At 44.5% G+C, this 22,867-nt stretch overlaps 1 pseudogene; it reads right to left on the reverse strand.

Annotated features, from left to right (window-relative positions):
- Nucleotides 1–8,630: 8,630 nt before the first annotated feature.
- On the reverse strand, nucleotides 8,631–10,997 carry LOC146805980 (E3 SUMO-protein ligase KIAA1586-like; annotated as a pseudogene).
- Between the last annotated feature and the right edge of the window lie 11,870 nt (nucleotides 10,998–22,867).

A 22,867-nucleotide genomic window follows, 5' to 3' on the forward strand; every position in this document is an offset into this window, starting at 1 on the left:
CAGCAGCATCACAACCGAGGACTAGAGACACTGACTCAGCTACCCAAATCAGCGCCTCCATTTCCAAGAGCAGCGACTCTACCTTGACACTGGAATGCTCAATCTATTTATTGATTATAAACTATGATCCTGGCCCAATTCAACTTCTCACCTATATGGTACAACTCAACCCCCTGCATTACAATCCACTGCAGAATCATCTCATAGCACAATCTCATACAAAGAGAGGAGTCACTGACTCAGCAACCCAAAACAGGAACTCTTATCTCCAAGAAGATCCGCCATTGTGAGTTGATTCTGCCTAAATCCTAGACCCTTATACAAGCCACTACTCGTAGATTATAAAAACTGATTGTGGATTCACTATACCTCTAACCTATAATAGTATGCGACTACTCAGCCCCAAACCTCCCTGCATTTCGAAACACTTCACAACCTGCTTCCAGCAGCATCACAGCCGAGGAGTAGAGCCACTGACTCAGCTACCCAAATCAGCGCCTCCATTTCCAAGAGCAGCAACTCTGCCTTGACACTGGAAGCTCAATCTATTTATTGATTATAAACTATGATCCAGGCCCAATTCAACTTCTCACCTATATGGTACTACTCAACCCCCTGCATTACAATCCCCTGCAGAATCATCTCATGGCACAATCTCATACAAAGGTAGGAGTCACTGACTCAGCAACCCAAATCAGGCACTCTAGCTCCAAGAAGAGCGGACATTGTGAGTTGATTCTGCCGAAATCCTAGACGCTAATACAAGCCACTACTCATAGATTCTAAAAACTGATTGTGGATACACTATACCTCCAACATATAATAGTATGCGACTACTCAGCCCCAAAGCGCTCTGCATTTCGAAACACTTCACAATCCGCTTCCAGCAGCATTACACCCGAGGAGTAGAGCCACTGACTCAGCGACCCAAATCAGGAACTCTGTCTCCAAGAAGAGCGGCCATTGTGAGTTGATTCTGCCTAAATCCTAGACGTTAATACAAGCCACTACTCATAGATTCTAAAAACTGATTGTGGATTCACTATACCTCTAACATATAATAGTATGCGACTACTCAGCCCCAAACCTCCCTGCACTTCGAAACACTTCACAATCCGCTTCCAGCAGCATCACAACCGAGGACTAGAGACACTGACTCAGCTACCCAAATCAGCGCCTCCATTTCCAAGAGCAGCGACTCTACCTTGACACTGGAATGCTCAATCTATTTATTGATTATAAACTATGATCCTGGCCCAATTCAACTTCTCACCTATATGGTACAACTCAACCCCCTGCATTACAATCCACTGCAGAATCATCTCATAGCACAATCTCATACAAAGAGAGGAGTCACTGACTCAGCAACCCAAAACAGGAACTCTTATCTCCAAGAAGATCCGCCATTGTGAGTTGATTCTGCCTAAATCCTAGACCCTTATACAAGCCACTACTCGTAGATTATAAAAACTGATTGTGGATTCAATATTCCTCTAACATAATATAGTATGCGACTACTCAGCCCCAAACCTCCCTGCATTTCGTAACACTTAGCAACCCGCTTCCAGCAGCATCACACCCGAGGACTAGAACCACTGACTCAGCTACCCAAATAAGCGCCTCCATTTCCAAGAGCAGCAACTCTGCCTTGACACTGCAAGCTCAATCTATTTATTGAGTATAAATTATGATCCAGGCCCAATTCAACTTCTCACCTATATGGTTCTACTCAACCCCCTGCATCACAATCCACAGCAGAATCATCTCATGGCACAATCTCATACAAAGAGCAGAGTCACTGACTCAGCAACACAAATCAGGCACTCTGTCTCCAAGAAGGGCGGCCATTGTGAGTTGATTCTGCCTAAATCCTAGACGTTAATACAAGCCACTACTCATAGATTATAAAAACTGATTGTGGATTCACTATACCTCTAACCTACAATAGTTTGCGACTGCTCAGCCCCAAACCTCCCTGCATTTCGAAACACTTCACAACCTGCTTCCAGCAGCATCACAGCCGAGGAGTAGAGCCACTGACTCAGCTACCCAACTCAGCGCCTCCATTTCCAAGAGCAACAACTCTGCCTTGACACTGGAAGCTCAATCTATTTATTGATTATAAACTATGATCCTGGCCCAATTCAACTTCTCACCTATATGGTACAATTCAACCCCCTCCATTACAATCCACTGCAGAATCATCTCATAGCACAATCTCATACAAAGAGAGGAGTCACTGACATAGCAACGCAAATCAGGAACTCTATCTCCAAGAAGAGCGGCCATTGTGAGTTGATTCTGCTGAAATCCTAGACGCTAATACAAGCCACTACTCATAGATTATAAAAACTGATTGAGGATTGACTATACCTCTAACCTATAATAATATGCGACTACTCAGCCCCAAACCTCCCTGCATTTCGAAACACTTCAAAACCCGCTTCCAGCAGCATCACACCCGAGGACTAGAGCCACTGACTCAGCTACCGAAATCAGTGCCTCCATTTCCAAGAGGAGCGACTCTGCCTTGACACTGGAAGCTCAATCTATTTATTGATTATAAACTATGATCCAGGCCCAATTCAACTTCTCACCTATATGGTACTACTCAAACCCATGCATTACAATCCACTGCAGAATCATCTCATAGCACAATCTCATACAAAGAGAGGAGTCACTGACTCAGCGACCCAAATCAGGAACTCTGTCTCCAAGAAGAGCGGCCATTGTGTGTGGATTCTGCCTAAATCCTAGACGCTAATACAAGCCACTACTCGTAGATTATAAAAACTGATTGTGGATACACTATACCTCCAACATATAATAGTATGCGACTACTCAGCCCCAAACCTCCCTGCATTTTGTAACACTTAGCAACCCGCTTCCAGCAGCATCACACCCGAGGACTAGAGCCACTGACTCAGCTACCCTAATCAGCGCCTCCATTTCCAAGAGCAGCGACTCTGCCTTGACACTGGAAGTTCAATCTATTTATTGATTATAAACTATGATCCTGGCCCAATTCAACTTCTCACCTATATGGTACAACTCAACCCCCTGCATTACAATCCACTGCAGAATCATCTCATAGCACAATCTCATAGAAAGAGAGGAGTCACTGACTCAGCAACCCAAATCAGGAACTCTATCTCCAAGAAGAGCGGCCATTGTGAGTTGATTCTGCCTAAATCCTAGACCCCAATACAAACCACTACTCGTAGATTATAAAAACTGATTGTGGATTCACTATACCTCTAACCTATAATAGTTTTGTGTCGTGGTCATTTTCCGGCTTGCCACCACTATTTATTTTTATTTTAGATTGACCTTTGCCATTCCGGATCTTTATTTTCTTCAGATATTTACGAAAAAACTTACATAGAGCGTTTACCTTTGGATTTACTTTCTGGTGAGGTTTGAATCCATACATATTCATACTTTTCATTTTGTAGTTACATGTTGCTTTGAGAAAGTATATATAGTAGTCCATCTTTCCTTATAGGGATGCATATGTCGTATTTGTTAAACACTCATTGGACTCATGCTACCAGCAATTGATACTTCTTTGGACAGATGGTTGTTTTTCTTTCATTTTTTGTTTTTTGTTCCTCTTTTCTTCTTCTTCTTTTCTCTCCCGTCACCATTTCATTTCTAAAATGCATTAAATGCAAATGACCGTATATGATTGTAAATAGTATGCTCTTTTATAACTTATTTTTAATTTTAAACTGTGATTTGATAACACCTTTTGTGTGTCTCATGAGTTATGTCGTCAATGTATTATGTGATATTAGATATGTTTATGTCCATAATATATGGTGTTTATTAGATATGTTTATGTCCATAATATATGGTGTCTTTTATCTGTTTAGTGCCATGTGGGATATATTTTTGAATGTTTAGTATTAGTAAATGTTCATGTTTATATCTATGTCGTTATTTATATGTATATTCTGTATTGGTTACAGCCCTGATGAAGTTCCTTTAAACGGAACGAAACGCGTTGGCTGTTTTTACATGTTATATGAAGGAGAATAAAGTACCACAGTGAACCCATCCGTTTTCACGTGACTGTGACTTCATACCTGGTGCCACCTCCACTTCTTTTCATTAACCTATAATAGTATGCGACTACTCAGCCCCAAACCTCCCTGCATTTCGAAACACTTCACAACCCGCTTCCAGCAGCATCACACCCGAGGAGTAGAGCCACTGACTCAGCTACCCAAATCAGCGCCTCCATTTCCAAGAGCAGCGACTCTGCCTTGACACTGGAAGCTCAATCTATTTATTTGATTATAAACTATGATCCAGGCCCAATTCAACTTCTCACCTATATGGTACTACTCAACCCCCTGCATTACAATCCACTGCAGAATCATCTCATGGCACAATCTCATACAAAGAGCAGAGTCCCTGACTCAGCAACCCAAATCAGGAACTCTATCTCCAAGAAGAGCGACCATTGGGAGTTGATTCTGCCTAAATCCTAGACGCTAATACAAGCCACTACTCAGATTATAAAACCTGATTGTGGATTCACTATACCTCTAACATATAATAGAATGCGACAACTCAGCCCCAAACCTCCCTGCATTTCGAAACACTTAGCAACCCGCTTCCAGCAGCATCACACCCGAGGACTAGTGCCACTGACTCAGCTACCCAAATCAGCGCCTCCATTTCCAAGAGCAGCAACTCTGCCTTGACACTGGAAGCTCTCTCTATTTATTGATTATAAAATATGATCCAGGCCCAATACAACTTCTCACCTATATGGTACAACTCTACCCCCTGCATTACAATCCACTGCAGAATCATCTCATAGCACAATCTCATACAAAGAGAGGAGTCACTGACTCAGCAACCCAAATCAGGAAATTTATCTCCAAGAAGAGCGGCCATTGTGAGTTGATTCTGCTTAAATCTTAGACGCTAATACAAGCCTGTGACGGAGACTCCCTCCCTCAGGTCTTGCCACCCCTACTTACCCTGTCCGGGGTATCCCTTCCGCTCAATCCTCCCGGCACGGGCGCTCCATCCAGGGTTTCAACCACAGCCTCGGTGACCCCAGGAACCCCGCCCCTCTCTCTATTACAGGAGCCTATCCCGAACGACGACCCACCGGAAGGACAACCCCTGACTCCCGGAAGTCCCCCCTCCCCGTTCCCCGCCGGAGACAGAAAAGCCGGAAGACGGGAGGCAGAAGGCGTCGGAGGATCGTGGCAGGAGAGTTCGGCAGGAGATACGACGAAAGGAGAGGACGAGAGCGGCGAACCAGAAGAGTGGTCCGAAGACTGGTGGAGTCCCCCGGAGGAGGCTGAAGAGCGGCCGTAACTCGGATGAGAGTTACGGCGGAGCCCGTGAGTACCAGCTTTCCTTCGGTATAGCACCCTAAGTGCCCGCATGTACCATAGTCTCTCTGTAGAAAGATGTATATAGTCTCTCTCCTTTAGGCACCCCCTTCACCCTGGTAGGACCTATCAGTATCCGTTGTACAGCATTTCACACTTTGTAAATAATACCCTGCACAACCCTTTTTCGAACACCCCTCTTTTCTTCAACTTATCCCTCTTCCTCCCCGTCCCTTGTCCTCACGCTCCCTTCCTCCTTTATCACTCCCGGTGACGGTTACGGCAGCGACATAGAGCGTCCGCAGGACTAACGGCTCCTTCTGTGTTTTGTCTCACTGCCCTCCGAGGTGCCCATCCACCCTCCTACCTGTGATCGACGTCGGCGGCCTGGACGGCAGAAGAGCTTCGGTGACGACGACCGCAACCGATGAGCCCATCATCGTCTCTACGTTTTCCTCCTGCTTAAGACCTGTGTACTTTCCTATTGCACGACGTGCCTTGGGCACAATAAAGTAGACTATTGCACACTATATACGGCCTCCTTGCCTGCTTTTCCAGCCCGCCGAATCCCCACGCTCACAAAGCCACTACTCACAGAGTATAAAACCTCATTGTGGATTCACTATACCTCTAACATATAATAGAATGCGACTACTCAGCCCCAAACCTCCCTGCATTTCGAAACACTTAGCAACCCGCTTCCAGCAGCATCACACCCGAGGACTAGAGCCACTGACTCAGCTACTCAAATCAGCGCCTCCCTTTCCAAGAGCAGCAACTCTGCCTTGACACTGGAAGCTCAATCTATTTATTGATTATAAACTATGATCCTGGCCCTATTCAACTTCTCACCTATATGGTACTTCTCAACCCCCTGCATTAAAATACGCTGCAGAATCATCTCATGGCACAATCTCATAGAAAGAGCAGAGTCACTGACTCAGCAACCCAAATCAGGAACTCTATCTCCAAGAAGAGCGGCCATTGTGAGTTGATTCTGCCTAAATCCTAGACGCTAATACAAGCCACTACTCGTAGATTATAAAAACTGATTGTGGATTCACTATACCTCTAACCTATAATAGTATGCGACTACTCAGCCCCAAACCTCCCTGCATTTCGAAACACTTCACAACCCGCTTCCAGCAGCATCACACCCGAGGACTAGAGCCACAGACTCAGCTACCCAAATCAGCGCCTCCATTTCCAAGAGCAGCGACTCTGCCTTGACACTGGAAGCTCAATCTATTTATTGATTATAAACTATGATCCAGGCCCATTTCAACTTCTCACCTATATGGTACAACTCAACCCCCTGCATTACAATCCACTGCAGAATCATCTCATAGCACAATCTCATACAAAGAGCAGTGTCACTGACTCAGCAACCCAAATCTTGCACTCTGTCTCCAAGAAGAGCGGACATTGTGAGTCGATTCTGCCTAAATCCTAGACGTTAATACAAGCCACTACTCATAGATTATAACAACTAATTGTGGATTCACTATATCTCTAACATATAATAGTATGCGACTACTCAGCCCCAAACCTCCCTGCATTTCGAAACAATTCACAATCCGCTTCAAGCAGCATCACAACCGAGGACTAGAGCCACTGACTCAGCTGCCCAAATCAGCGCCTCCATCTCCAAGAGCAGCAACTCTGCCTTGAAACTGGAAGCTCAATCTATTTATTGAGTATAAACTATGATTCAGGCCCAATTCAACTTCTCACCATATGGTTCTACTCAACCCCCTGCATCACAATCCACAGCAGAATCATCTCATGGCACAATCTCATACAAAGAGCAGAGTCACTGACTCAGCAACCCAAATCAGGCACTCTATCTCCAAGAAGAGCGGCCATTGTGAGTTGATTCTGCCTAAATCCTAGACGCTAATACAAGCCACTACTCATAGATTATAAAAACTGATTGTGGATTCACTATACCTCTAACATATAATAGTATGCGACTACTCAGCCCCAAACCTCCCTGCCAGTGCTTAATTTGTAAAATTGGAAGTGCAGGTGCTCAAATCTTTGTCAGAGGCCACACCTACTTTTTCTTTGGCTCCACCCACTTCCTCCACTGGCTCCACCCACTTCCGCTATTAGCTCCACCCACATCCTCAACGGGCACAGCGAAAAGTCAGATGAATTTCAGCAAGGGAGCCTGCCTTCCTCATAGTAAGGTTTTGATAGGAGGTTCCCCTGCCCTGTGAACATTTTCAAAAAGATTAAATCAAAAGTGCATTTAAAGCACAATTTTGGAATAAATTAGATAAAATCACTAATGCATTGGACAATTCCAGTGCTCTATGTGCTAATTTGGGGAAAGGACAATACTGGGGTAGGGTATGCCCTTTTTAATAGAGTCTATGAGATCAAAGATACAATGTTTACATAGCCTATGTGACAAAATAAACCAAAATGTTGTGAAAACAAACACTAGTCAAATCAGAACAGATAAGCTGAATAAAATCATGAAATACACTTGAATGAGTCACTGTCACTTCCAGTGGCCCAAGGGGTTTGGGATTCATAAATAGCAGAGTTAAAGCGATTACTTTTAGAGAAACAATTAAAAAAGATGATTAACAATTGGGCTTGCTACTATAACTTACTCCCTGGCATGGAGCTATATGTGCATTTATTAGACATTCTGAATTGTAAAAAACATGGAACTTAACTGGCGTTTCCAAATGTAGTTCTGTATCATACAGCCAAGACAGAGATCAGAAAAGACGCATATATATTCAAAATATGACTTTTTAATTAAAGATTTGTATATGAACAAAGCACAGAAAAATATCAACTCCCCCAAAAGTCCTATAGGTACCTAAGGCAAAGGAATAGGTAGTGTCTGCCTGGGCAGTTTGAATTTCTGTTTCTCAAGTCATACCCATTAGTGCAAAATGACCATAGTACCATACAAAATAGAAATAAAGACAAAATGACTCAAACTAAAATATAGATAAATACAGTCAAATAAATACATACATGTTCTAAAATTAAAAACGAAAAAGAATTGTCTCAGAAAAACAAAATAAATAACATATATAAAATATAACAATATATATAACATCCAAAAAAAAGCAAGAGATATAAATATAAAACATATTAAATAAATTGACACTGTCAACAAAGTGTTATAATTTCAAATAAATAACTTATATAAAGTAGAACAATAATTAAATATCCAAACACAGTAAAGACAATCTTTTTCAAAGCATTGCAATGACACGTGTTTTGTCAGTTGGAATTGGCTAGCATCTATTTTTCTAGAAATGCCCACAAACTGTTTAAATTGCTTGAGCATTCCAAGTCTTCCTCTTTCCTTGCTTTACTCCTAGTGTCATCAGCTGCTCTTCGTCCTTTTGCAAGCCATGACTGAACATAGGGGATGGGGTTGAATCTCTTCAATGGTGGGCCAAAAAGATTTAAAAACATTAAAGAACATGTTGTTTCAGTCAGCAATGATGCTCTTGTAGATGTGCAAATAAGATTCATTTGAGAAAAGCCCCGCTCACATTCTGCAGTACTGATTGCAATAGTGTGTAAGGCCATCAAAAGCTCCTTGAACTGCCTTTTAATTTCTTTCCCTCCAGATTCCTTAAACTCTCTGTAAGCACGTATGGTTTCTCGACTGGCAATGTTGAATCGTTTACACAGAGACTCAATGTCACTTTCACCATAAAGAACAGGTAGCTCATCAGGCCAGTACTGTTTGTATAAAACTTTCACTTCGCTAATCAGTGCATCATACTCTGCCTTTTTGTCAGTCGATTAGTACCTCCTGTAGACAACAAACGATGTCTTAGATTTTCTGCAAGACTACGAAAAAACTGTCCCTGTTCAATTATTTTATCAGTGGTCTTTCCTTTGTGCAGCATCACACCTTGGAATATATTTTCTTCTATGCCCTTTTTACACTGTGAGAAGTGGTTCCCTTGCCTGTCTACCATTGCCTCAAACATTGCAATTTGCCGACAAATAGCTCGATGAGCATCAATGATTGTAGACTCACGTCTCTGTAACTCGAGTGATAACTCTGATAACTCCTGAAGAGCATCATACATGAGCCCAAGATTAGCAACAAACTGGATAGATGATAACCGCCTTCCTAGGCCTGTGTACATATTTAGTGTTGAACTGTCACGGGAACCATCATCAGCTGCTCTAGTAAAGTGCTTGTAGAGAGCAGGGTAAGCATTCCAAATAGCCTCCACTGTTCTGAAGCTTGATGCAACCCAACGAGTATCTAACACTCGACCTATTCTGCAAAGCTGAATGTCTAGAGCTTCTGCACATTCTTTCAGCTCCAAACGGTTTTTAACAGATGTGGCAAATAGAGAATAAAGCTTATCGAGTACGTTTTTGAAATGATTTGTAGCGCCAATATCTTTCATGACATCATGAACGGCAAGTTCCAGGCGATGTGCTGAGCAGTGCCAGGCTACAGTATTGGGAGAGATTTTTTCTTGCAACCTCTTCACAACACCACTGTGGCGGCCAAACATCACAGAAGCTCCATCACAGGCAACAGAAACCAGGCATTTGGAGAGAAAGTCCTCACTTATGTTAACTGGATCTTTTTTAAGTGCAGATAGTAAACTGTTTACTATGCCGTCAGCTGACAAATCACTCAGCTCAATGAGGTCAACAAAAATATTAGCTGGGGAGTCCATGCCAGGTAGCTGCATTCGCATGTACACAATTAAATAACTTTTCCTATTTAATGCAGTGGCTTCATCTAGTAAAAGACTTACTTTTGGGGAAAGTTCAATAATTTTGGCAAATATCTTCCTCTTCATTTCTGAGGCGCTGTATGTTTGAGCAAGCTACATTGGAGTGCAAAATTCGCCCCATATCTAGTCCATTCAACTGGTGACAGTCTATCTCGGTTTCAAAACCATACGCTGGCCTGTTCCGCTTTGCTTCCTTATAAGCTACTCAGAATATTCTGGCTGTTGCTGACATTTGTAAAGATTGCGCTTTTGCAGTTACTTTCAATAAAGGATCTTTTTTTGAAGTTGTAATATGAGCCTTGCTTTGTGCATGTTCTCCAATCTTTTTCCTCAATGATTTCTGCTGCTGTTCTATATTAGTGCCATATGCCTTCACAGTAGACTCAGTCCATTCTTTGGACAATTTCATTCCCCTGGATTTCTCAGCACCAAGATCACGGACTTGGCGACACACAGAACAGCCAAGGTTAGGGCCTTTAACAATTAACCACGGATGCTTGCATTGGAAATATATTTTTTGGTCATGTTTTCAACCTTTAGGAAGAATACCTTTCCTAAAAACTCTATCTGAATGTGGTTTCAGTGATATGTTAAACTGTTTGCTAGTGCTTGCTGTTTCCTCTGTCTCTGTATCAATTTCCACAGCATGATGCTGCTCATCTCTAAGAGGACTATCTTGTGTCTTTTCTTCTGTAGGGGTGATAACGCTGCTGCTAGTAGTGGGGTCACTCTCATCCAGTGCCTTCTCTCGCACTTCTTCATCTTCCTTGTTCCCTTCATCCACTGGAAGTACATGGTCTTTTCTAGCAAGTTTGCTTGCAGGCTCCTCATCATCTTTGGGCTTAAATTTTGTGAAGTAGCTTGAAATCTTCTTCTGTCCAGTGTGCGACATTCTAGGGAAGCAAAGTGAAAGAAAACACGCTAGACGTGCAAAGTGCGATGTCAATTCGTCTAAGTAACATGCACAATTAATAATTATTTGCAGTTTGCACCAAAGACATTTCTGCATCTGCACATATATTACCATCCATGACTGACTACAAGTACAATCCAAATGGATCCTCCTCCTACTTTGCCCACCCAAATTCAGGCCTTTTCCAACTCATACTCCTGCCTGCCCTGCAGCGCTCACTCAAAAGAGACACAAAGTCTATAAAGTTTGCCTCAATTTTAAGCTTTGGCTTCCGGTATAACAAAAGCAGGGTGAGGTGGCAGTGTGCAGAGTAGTTACACACTGCGATTCACAAAAAATAATTAATTGACACTCGGGGCCGGACTGGGAACCCAAAGCAGCCCTGGCAAGTTTTGTTACACCAGCCCCCATACGGTGCATAGCACACGAGCACAGCAAGCTTAATGACTGTCAGACGTGTTTGGATGAAGGGGAATTCTCCCCTCAAACATTTTGCAAAAAGAAAAACCAAAATGGTGCACAACATATTTTCCATTACATATTTAGCTGTATCAACTTTCAAATCATAGTAAATCATAAATGATGACCTGACATAAGCACCCAGGCCAGAAATAATGGAAACGTCACACAAACGCACCCAGGCCAGAAAGCATAGAAATGTCACACAAAGGCAACGAGCCAGGCCAGAAAGCATGGAAAAGTCACACAAAGGCACCCAGCCAGGCCAGAAAGCATGGAAACGTCACACAAAGGCACCCTGGCAAGAAATCATGGAAACGTCACACAAAGGCACCCAGGCCAGAAATCATGGAAACGTCACACAAACGCACTCAGCGCAGAAAGCATAGAAACGGCAGACAAAGGCACCCAGGGCAGAAAGCATAGAAACGGCAGACAAAGGCACCCAGGGCAGAAAGCACAGAAACGGCAGACAAAGGCACCCGGCCCAGGCCAGAAAACATGAAAATGTCAAAGAAAGGTACCCAAGCCAGTGGGCCTGGAGCAATTTTCAGAGTGTTGCTGCTGCCCTCAATGTTGCATCACTGAATGAAGTCATAAGATTGAGAAAAATGCAAACATCACACTAAGGACAAACATAGCAAATGAGCCTTGCCCATTCCGGCGGAGGTGGTGAGAGTGTGGTATGTTGCAGTGCAGCATTTAGAAGCCCACTGCTTGTTGAGTGGTGTTGGTGAACTCAACTGTATGAACCAAATCTTTCCACAATCCTAAACTCACCAACCCCAAGTGCCTCAACTTCCTGCTCTATCCAGTGCTGTGGTAGAATACCTGCATATTGGCTGATGCTTTGGACAGTTGAGTGACTACAAGAAAACAGTTGCACAACTCGATTGTGAGTGGTGTCCCTCTAGCAGCACAGCTGTAGTAATGCGAGAAAATCGCTGAGTATCCGAATGAAAATATCACAAAAGTTGATCTTGAAGTTTTATTCAAAATAATATATCCATTGTCATCATGAATATTCAACCATGGAGAAGCTTAATACATTCCATTAGCTTCAAAAGGAAAATGAAGGATAAATCCCCAATGCATTTCGGGTGGGTAACCCTTCGTCAGGAGGAATCCTGGGAAATATAAAGATAGGAGAAAGTGTCACTACCCACTTGTCTATGAAAGCTCGGAAAAAATACATGAAAATCAACAATGTCGAGAAAAAAAGAGGAAGAAAAAAGAAAAAAGAAGCTAGGGACTAAAGGAAAGTCTGAAAATTAAATTGGGTAAAAGTCGCAATGTTCACCGTTATTGAATTAGCGAAGAAAAATAAGACCCGAGATACCTTCACCAAGTGTTGAATGAAAGACACCGTGATTCAAAAAGTGCGGGATAAGTTTCGCATAAACAAATGCTAGACCCGAAGTTTGAGTGAGAAAACAGCCAAACCGCAGTGGAAAAACTAGAGTACTCAGAATGCTGTGAAAATACTGTCACTAAGTTAAGATTTACCTTCGGTAAGTATCACACACGAACACTCTCCATGTCCGCGCGAATGTTGTAACGAGTGCTGACAATTGTTACAACGTTTTATAAATAGTGAAAACGGACAAGTAATCAGACGCTCAACTGGCAACCATCTTGGAATGACAAAACTTAAACCAGTAAAATCGTGATTCGTAGCATATGTGCGTGTGAATATCAAATAAACACGCACTGTGTGCACATGTTTGGTAAAACATGTGCTAGCAATGGTTACACCACGTTAAAAGTGGAAAAAGCGAACGGTTAATCTAACGTGTAAATGGTGGCCATCTTGGAATGGGAATGCTAAAGCAAATGAAGCGCTGTGATCTAAATAATGTATAAACTAAGTCATAAGTGAAATAAAAGGGTATGGTGGAAGTGATGGTGGAGTATGAAAAAATAAATGAGGCAAACTAAATAAAAAAGAAAATTACGCGTGTGAACAATAAAGATTGTTATCCGTGAAGTTCGAATCAAATTAATGGAGGACATTGCGAGGCTGACGGCTGACGCTGACCTACTCCTGTCAGTCTTTTTGCACATCATCTCTTTTTTTAATACATATTAAGGTGCACAGCAGCACTGAGTGGAGAATCTCTAGCTGCTCCATCAATGGCAGTGCATTGTGAATGATGATGGCATGCCCAATGCATAAACAGTAATATCAGCCTGCCCCGTGGAATCAACAGCAATCCACATGGGTGCCATACGCTGTCTATATAGCACTACAGCAGTTGCGCGGACGCTAGATAACATGGGACTTTGGGAGTCTTGCAGTCCTCTCAGCATGGACCTGAACCAACCACCACCACCACCTATATGATGCAGATGACCACGACCCTCATCACGTGTACCAATCTTCGCAGCAGCAGGCTGTATACACCACGAGCTTGGCGAGCTATCATCAGTAGCAGGCTGCAGCAGTCTATCTTGACGCATTGCAAGCTGGGGTTTCACTTCCAGTAAGTTTTCAGTAAAAAAAAAAACCTATGTGTACTACAGTCAGTGTGCCTGTGTATGGCCGGCGGCGGCAGCGGATAGTACTAGTCTGCCGCCGGTCAGTGCACCTCATCATCAGTACTGTTCATCATTCCTACACTACCACATGGTGACCAGCCGGCCCTGCCTCAAGTCACCTGGTGGTGCTGACTGTTGCTTTGCATCAGTGATGCCACACTCTTACTGCCCCAGAGAACATAAAGACCTAACACACCCGTCCGTGTGTACTTCAGAGGCCAAAACACCAGAGACTGAAACCTTTAAAATAACACACCCCTAGGGGCCCTAAACCAAACACTTGAATCCGTCAGCGCTGTACTAAGAAAGTATAAAACCAAAATGCTGCAGTACAGTAGAGACCAGAAATCTAAACAGACCAGAACATATAATGCCCCAGCTGGGCCAGCCCAACCTTAACCTCATCATACGGCGAATGCGCAATCTGAAAAAAAATCAGCGCGCACACACAGCCCCAACCGACCAACCCGACACCGAACTAACAGCTGTCCAGTCATACCACACCAGTCAATGATCAACATATCAGTCAGAAAAATCAAATGAAAGAATATATTGAGATTTCATTTGAAGAGATTCATGTTCATGAATCCCCTTGGTTCAGCCAGGGCAGGTCAGGCTGAGGCTCACAGGCGAGGAGCGCCCAACCGCCTGCAACACACTTCGCGCTGGGAGTGGACTGGATGGGATGGGAATTGCAGGGGTGTGGAATTTGTTTAATAATCTACTAGTCCAACGGACACAATAGTGCAGAAATCTACATGTCCTGTTAAAAATTCCACTTGTCCCACTCACTCTTTACATCATTTATATATGGTGACAGTGACACAGAAACATTAATGTTTTACATGCTCTCATCTCAGATATCTATCTTTCTTTGCAGAGCCTGTGAAGACACTCATACCCTGCAGACACACCTTCTGCACACTGTGTGCAACAAACCTATAGAGCTAAAACAGGAGGGGAGTTACCCCAATGTGTACCACACAAAGGGACGGGGGTATATACAGAAGAAATAAACAAAATGTCCCTATTGAAAAATTTATAAAAAACAACTCAAAAGTATACACAGAGGACTACTGTTTTCCTCACTGTCTAGAACTGCTGAGAACACTGTATGCTGTCTGCACTTAAAGAGGCTCTTTGTGAAACGTAATTAATTAAAACATAATCATTTATTATAAATCAAAAAAGTTCATAGCACAACACATTAAGACCATATATCTGTATACCTCCCTTAGTGGGTTACACTCTATAATCTGCTATATAAGGGAATGGTCCAATTCATTCAAGACACAAAAAATTAAAAGTCCCAAAAGTTAAAAGTCGACGCAGCGTTTCGGTGTTAATAGTAATATTTCCACCTTCTTCAGGACTAAAAGTCGTTTTTTCCAATCTTAACTTTTTCAAATGATAAAGTTTTGGTAGGAGGATGACCTTTCCAAGTAAGAATTATAGTTTTCGGCCCACAGGCTATATTGCCTTGGCCTACCTTAATGATAATCATTTGTGACTTTTAATTTTTTGTGTCTTGAATGAATTGGACCATTCCCTTATATAGCAGATAGGGACATTGTGTTTATTTCTTCCACAAACCTATAGAGCTCCAGCATGCCTACTCCGCTAGGTAATCCCACCTTTCAGGTGATCCCCAGGATCAGGGAATTACATTATGCTGTTGCACAAAGTGTGCTGATGAATATAGGCTGTCCTACATGATGAAGATACGAGAAAGAAAGCAGGGGTCCCACACCTCGCTGCCATTGACAGGCAATTGCCATGGGCCAAGCTGCATTAAAGTCTTTGGGTCCATCGCTGCTTGAGGAGTGTTGCTACACTATGTCCTTAGGCCTCCTCATTAGCATCTGAGGTGTGAAAACTTGTTTCTCAAGTTGTTTTGTGCAGGTCACTTGTGCTGTAGTTCCCCCATCTAATTTAATCTGTAAACAGTGTTTGCCAACATCTTACCCGGCCCATGTTCTACAGCTGTTTTGCACAGCACTGTGAAATGGCTCAGATTATAGAGAATTCCCAAGCCTTACTGACAGGCTGTTGCCAAAGAGCCGCAGCATGGGCATAGGCTATCTCATATCCTACAAAGCCTAAATTGCACGGACTACCTCACCTCAGTCATGTAAAGTCTCACCTGTTGTTAACTATGCAAGAATATTTGGCATACTTAGGAATGTGACATATTTGTAGCCTGGCAATTGGGACATTGTGACTGATACTTCTAGCAGCAACTTGCCCCTACAGTCTGTTGTGGGTACCATAAGCAGCTGCCGCGTATTGTCATTGCACAACACCAGCTCAGTATAGGTAGGGTTTTGGCAAATACTGAGGGCTAGAGAGCAGCACGTTTTCTCTGCTGTCAACAACTTAGCATTTCTACAAATACCCACCTAAAAAGCACTATCCAATTAAAGTAATGAAAGATTAGAGTTTTGACTTTCTGGAATGCTGTATGGCACTGGGGGTGAAAGATACTCATGCAGCATCGCGCTCAGGGTGTGTTTGATCTCTTAGCTGGCAAAATGTTTTTTTTGGGGGGGGGGGGGCTCTTCCAGAAAGACGCATCTCGTTCAGTGTACTCTTTCACAGAAGGAGTAGCAAATAAAGTGACCCAGTACTAGACCAGAAATGTCAGAGACAAGTTTTGCCTTGGTCTCTTTACAGCAAAGCTCGTGAGTGTGGCGAAAGATAACAATTTGCTAGGTCAATGCATTTAAGGCATGCTTAATACTCTTGAATTTGCCATTACAGTTTTAGGGAGTCACAGTTAATACAATCATTAATCACAATGCTTTTAATGCGTCCAATGGTGTTCGGTGAGGTCAAGTTATCTGATGCCTGCGCTTAGCATGTGTAAAATTTCTCTCTGCAGCTACTCCTCATATCAGATTGAGTGGATTGCTGGTAATGAAATGCCAATAAGATAATAACTGTAATAGTCTGGTTAATTGTTGGAAATTATTAGAAACTGCAACAGGCTACGTGTTGGAGATGAAGAAAAACAAAGAAGACGGAGTAAAACTCGCAGCGAAAACAAGTGGGTCACGGGAAATGGTCATAAATCACTTGGACAAACTTTAAAGGTGCTAACAGCCATAGCATGTTGGAGGTCTGCTTTCGTCTTCAGGTACCGCAAGTCTGAAGTAAGCAAGGTAATAATTTATGCACTCAATAAAATATATGAATGAATAAAGCATTTATTTTACTCTACAAATAATGACAGCAAGAAAGAATTGCATGTAAGTTTTAATTTCAGAGAGCGATCACTCCAAAAATATTTTTCTTAGTTATGCTGCCTTTCAATGGTGTTTTGTACAAAGTATTTTTTTTGCTTTAATGGCTCCCTCGAACCGCAACCACCTCCTAATCATGTATAGGCCTCAGGTGCACTTCACGTTGCAAATCGGATTAAATAAACGATATGGGGCACTCCTGGCCTAGATAATTTGAAGTCATGCAGTGGAAGCAAAAAGGCATGGGCTGGATCATGGATTATTGCGCAGACCAGCACTCTGCAAAAGAGCCACGAGTGACGAGACAACACGAAGCCAGACTTTGGAAACATGTGAGGGAGGGGTGCACAAATACTATCAATCAGGCTAACAACACGAACAGTTGTGAGAGCACAGGGGATCAAAGAGGAACGGGAGGGGCAACAAGGACAGGCACCCGAGGCCCAAGGTCGACGCACGCACAAGAGGCAAGTGGAGAAACTGAAAGCAGAGCAGAAGCATACTGGGCACGGAGCACGAGGGAAAGCCATGCGATTGCGAGGCCTTGGAAAGGGAAACGAAAGAGAAAGTGGGAGAGCGAAAGATTGTCCCTCAATTTGTTTTTTGGAATATATATTGGCAATTTGGCATACACATGAAACACAATTAACTTGAAGATACTTCTCAGAAATGTTCTCTAAGTAGTCCAACAGTTTAGCAAAACCCTTTTTTTCAAAGACTCTCTCTCACTCTCACCTGGTGCAGCAGCTGTGTTGCCAGACCCTGGCTTCAAGGCTCCTGGCTCAGTCACAACGTCGTCCGGCCGGGTGAGTGTGTCAGCGAGCGTGAGCGGCCGCCGGCCGTTGAACCAACACGAAGACTAGGTGCGCGGCTATGCTGGGGCGTGGCACTGAATTCGTGGCGTGCGCAATCAATCCATAATTAGAAAAAATCTGCGCAGTGCGCACGCTGCCGCGTACAGCCCCCGCCCCCAACCCCAGAGAACCAAAATCGAGCCCTGGCCTCCTGCACGCCCGCCCGCCCGGCGCCACCAGCCCAGCGGGAAAGACTTAGTTGCATGCGCCTGCGCCATCAACTTAACTTTTTACAATCAATCGAGCCCGCAAAAGTCAAAACGAGAGCGAGCAGAAGTATGTGGGATCAGCAATCTGATTGAAGTGAACACAACACAAAAGAAGTAGCAAGTGAAGTACAGCGAAGCAAGTAAAAAAAATTACTTGTTTAAATCAATTACGTGCACCTGAGTGTGTAGACCGGGCGGGTAGACCCTGCCCTGATAATTAGGTGCCGGTGCTAAGCACCGGCAAGCACCGGCACAAATTAAGCACTGCTCCCTGCATTTCGAAACAATTCACAACCCGCTTCCAGCAGCATCACACCCGAGGAGTAAAGTCACTGACTCAGCTACCCAAATCAGCGCCTCCATTTCCAAGAGCAGCAACTCTGCCTTGACACTGGAAGCTCAATCTATTTATTGACTATAAAATATGATCCGGGCCCAATTCAACTTCTCACCTATATGGTACTACTCAACCCCCTGCATTAAAATCCACTGCAGAATCATCTCATAGCACAATCTCATACAAAGAGAGGAGTCACTGACTCAGCAACCCAATACAGGAACTCTATCTCCAAGAAGAGCGGCCATTGTGAGTTGATTCTCCCTAAATCCTAGACGCTAATAAAAGCCACTACTCGTAGATTATAAAAACTGATTGTGGATTCACTATACCTCTAACATATAATAGTATGCGACTACTCAGCCCCAAATCTCCCTGCATTTCGTAACACTTAGCAACCCGCTTCCAGCAGCATCACACCCGAGGACTAGAGCCACTGACTCAGCTACCCAAATCAGCGCCTCCATTTCCAAGAGCAGCGACTCTACCTTGACACTGGAATGCTCAATCTATTTATTGATTATAAACTATGATCCAGGCCCAATTCAACTTCTCACCTATATGGTACTACTCAACCACCTGCATTAAAATCCACTGCAAAATCATCTCATGGCACAATCTCATACAAAGAGCGGAGTCACTGACTCAGCAACCATAATCAGGCACTCTATCTCCAAGAGGAGCGGCCATTGTGAGTTGATTCTGCCTAAATCCTAGACGCTAATACAAGCCACTACTCATAGATTCTAAAAACTGATTGTGGATACACTATACCTCCAACATATAATAGTATGCGACTACTCAGCCCCAAAGCTCTCTGCATTTCGAAACACTTCACAATCCGCTTCCAGCAGCATTACACCCGAGGAGTAGAGCCACTGACTCAGCAACCCAAATCAGGAACTCTATCTCCAAGAAGAGCGGCCATTGTGATTTGATTCTGCCTAAATCCTAGACGCTAATACAAGCCACTACTCATAGATTATAAAAACTGATTGTGGATTCACTATACCTCTAACATATAATAGTATGCGACTACTCAGCCCCAAACCTCCCTGCATTTCGAAACACTTCACAATCCGCTGCCAGCAGCATCACAACCGAGGACTAGAGCCACTGACTCAGCTACCCAAATCAGCGCCTCCATTTCCAAGAGCAGCGACTCTACCTTGACACTGGAATGCTCAATCTATTTATTGATTATAAACTATGATCCTGGCCCAATTCAACTTCTCACCTATATGGTACAACTCAACCCCCTGCATTACAATCCACTGCAGAATCATCTCATAGCACAATCTCATACAAAGAGAGGAGTCACTAACTCAGCAACCCAAAACAGGAACTCTTATCTCCAAGAAGATCCGCCATTGTGAGTTGATTCTGCCTAAATCCTAGACCCTTATACAAGCTGTTGGACTTGGCCCTTTTTCCCTCATTTGTTTCGTTTTTGCAGTGTTAAGGTGCAGGTGCTCCCTTCTCCCAAGATGGCTGCCACAGACCCCTGCTACTGCAGGGTGGTCGGTTTTCATAGTAGCACCCTAGCTGCCAGGAGCTGGCTGGGACCCACAACAATGTTGCGACACCAGCCCGCCTTTTTGTCCCATAGGTAGAGTGGGGAAGCTCCTGGAATATGCTGGAACCTTCTAGAAGGGAGGTGGGGTTTTACTTTTGCCGCCTTGGCTAGAGGTCACCTGACCTAGGGCTACTTAAGAGTGGGAGGGAAACTTTTGTGGTGAGTTGGCCATTGGGGTTAAGCAGAGCTGGAAGAATCCACCAGGAGTGTAGGCGGTAGGGCCTAGCCAGGGACTTATGCCTCTGAGAGTGACAGGATTTAGGTACTGCCTCTTAAGTGAGTGAGGTGCCCTGTGAATCCCACTGATCTTGCCCAGTAGTAGGAGGACCCAGAGACTCTCTGCCAACCTGACTAGGAAGGACCTAGTCGCCCTCTCCATCCCTACCCCTGTAACAGAACCCCTTAAGGGCGCCAGATACATCTGCGCCAAAAGACTTCATCTGTCAACTGAGAACTGAAACCTAACTTTAAGAACTGAGACTGCATGACAAGAGCGAGCTGTATGCCTCGAATGCCAGAGCTGAGACTGCGTGTCCAAGCTACCCTATTGAACAAAATACTAAGCCGATTGTCAAGTCACCGGGGATCGACCAGGTACTAGCGCTGTGACCCCCGCGCTCCCTGCCCTGGGACCCCCGGCAGCGTGCTCCGCTGAGCACTTTACCCCCATCCTTAATTTGAGCCCCCCCCCCTGCGACGACGAAGCCAGCGCGCTCACCGCCGCGGCCTGGAGGAGTGCCCTGCTGTGTCGCGAGGCCCAGGTGAAGCCCGGGGCCCCGTCGCTGCCGTCGCAGCCGTGTGAGGAGGTGCGCAAGGTCGGGGCCGAGTTCCCCCAACGTCGTGAGGATGGACGCCTGCTGACGCCGAGACGGAGGTAAGCCCGGAGGCCGAGATCCCCCCTGGTGCGCCCCCTGCTGGTCTGGAAACCACACCGCACTTGGCCCGGGTTGCCCCCTCCGTGGGAGTCCCCTCCCCTGCCTGCGCGACGGAGAGACCCCGCCTAGGGATCCTGTCCGTGTCCCCCCTTCTGTAATACTGAGCGCGGTGCTCTGTGAACTGCACCGGAGCCTAGGGACCCGCTCCTCAAGTCCGTTCACCCTCCCCACTGGAAGCCGCCCAAAGAACTGACTGACATTACCCTCGGGTGGCGCTTCACGCCACCGACCCTGCTTCCCCAGCCGGAGAGACCGGGACTGCGAGTAGCGCACTGTGTTATATGCTCTGCTCAAAATTAAATTACATGCCAAGGAATGCGAGTAGCGCACTGTGTTATATGCTCTGCTCGAAAGTAAATTACATGCCAAGGAATGCGAGTAGCGCACTGTGTTATATGCTCTGCTCGAAAGTAAATTACATGCCAAGGAATGCGAGTAGCGCACTGTGTTATATGCTCTGCTCGAAAGTAATTACATGCCCAGGAACGCGAGTAGCGCACTGTGTTATATGCCCTGCTCGAAAGTAATTACATGCCCAGGAATGCGAGTAGCGCACTGTGTTATATGCTCTGCTCGAAAGTAAATTACATGCCAAGGAATGCGAGTAGCGCACTGTGTTATATGCTCTGCTCGAAAGTAATTACATGCCCAGGAACGCGAGTAGCGCACTGTGTTATATGCCCTGCTCGAAAGTAATTACATGCCCAGGAACGCGAGTAGCGCACGGTGTTATATGCTCTGCTCGAAGGTAATGATATGCAACTGATTACGAGTAACGTGTTGTGATAACCGTTCTACGCAAACGTTTCCACATGCAACTGATTGCGCGTAGCGCTGTGTTTTATATGCCTTGCTTCACAGTACTAGGGGCCAGGGGTCACGAGGAGCGCTCAGTTCGACAGGCGCCATGTTGATGAACCCAATGTTCCCCCTTACAAGTATTACGCTGTGTTAGACGGCCTGTTCAGGGACAGACTTTACATAAGCGCGCACAGCGCTAGAATCTCCTGCATTTAACCAGCGGGCGTGGGTACATGAACGAGGTTAGGCACTGCATAGATATCACCCAGAGTGTCGCTTGTACTGAACGATGGTATTATGATTCATGTATTACCTTGTTATTTCCTGAACTGCAACTGACTAGCTCTACTTGGATAAACTTGAAGTATTTGCATAATTTAAACGGTGTGGCGTCCCTTATTGTGTGTGACTCTAGTCCATGAGAAGCGTGTGGTGTATGGTTGCTTAACACATAGCCCTCTGGTTGCCCGACCGGCTCGCGCCACGTTACCGCCCTTAGGGCCTGGTGACCCCAGGTTCCTACACAAGCCACTACTCGTAGATTATAAAAACTGATTGTGGATTCACTATACCTCTAACCTATAATAGTATGCGACTACTCAGCCCCAAAGCTCTCTGCATTTCGAAACACTTCACAATCCGCTTCCAGCAGCATTACACCCGAGGAGTAGAGCCACTGACTCAGCGACCCAAATCAGGATCTCTATCTCCAAGAAGAGCGGCCATTGTGAGTTGATTCTGCCTAAATCCTAGACGTTAATACAAGCCACTACTCATAGATTATAAAAACTGATTGTGGATACACTATACCTCCAACATATAATAGTATGCGACTACTCAGCCCCAAAGCTCTCTGCATTTCGAAACACTTCACAATCTGTTTCCAGCAGCATTACAC

The sequence above is a fragment of the Triturus cristatus genome, chromosome 8 (genome assembly GCF_964204655.1).
Source record: "Triturus cristatus chromosome 8, aTriCri1.1, whole genome shotgun sequence".
Taxonomy (NCBI): domain Eukaryota; kingdom Metazoa; phylum Chordata; class Amphibia; order Caudata; family Salamandridae; genus Triturus; species Triturus cristatus.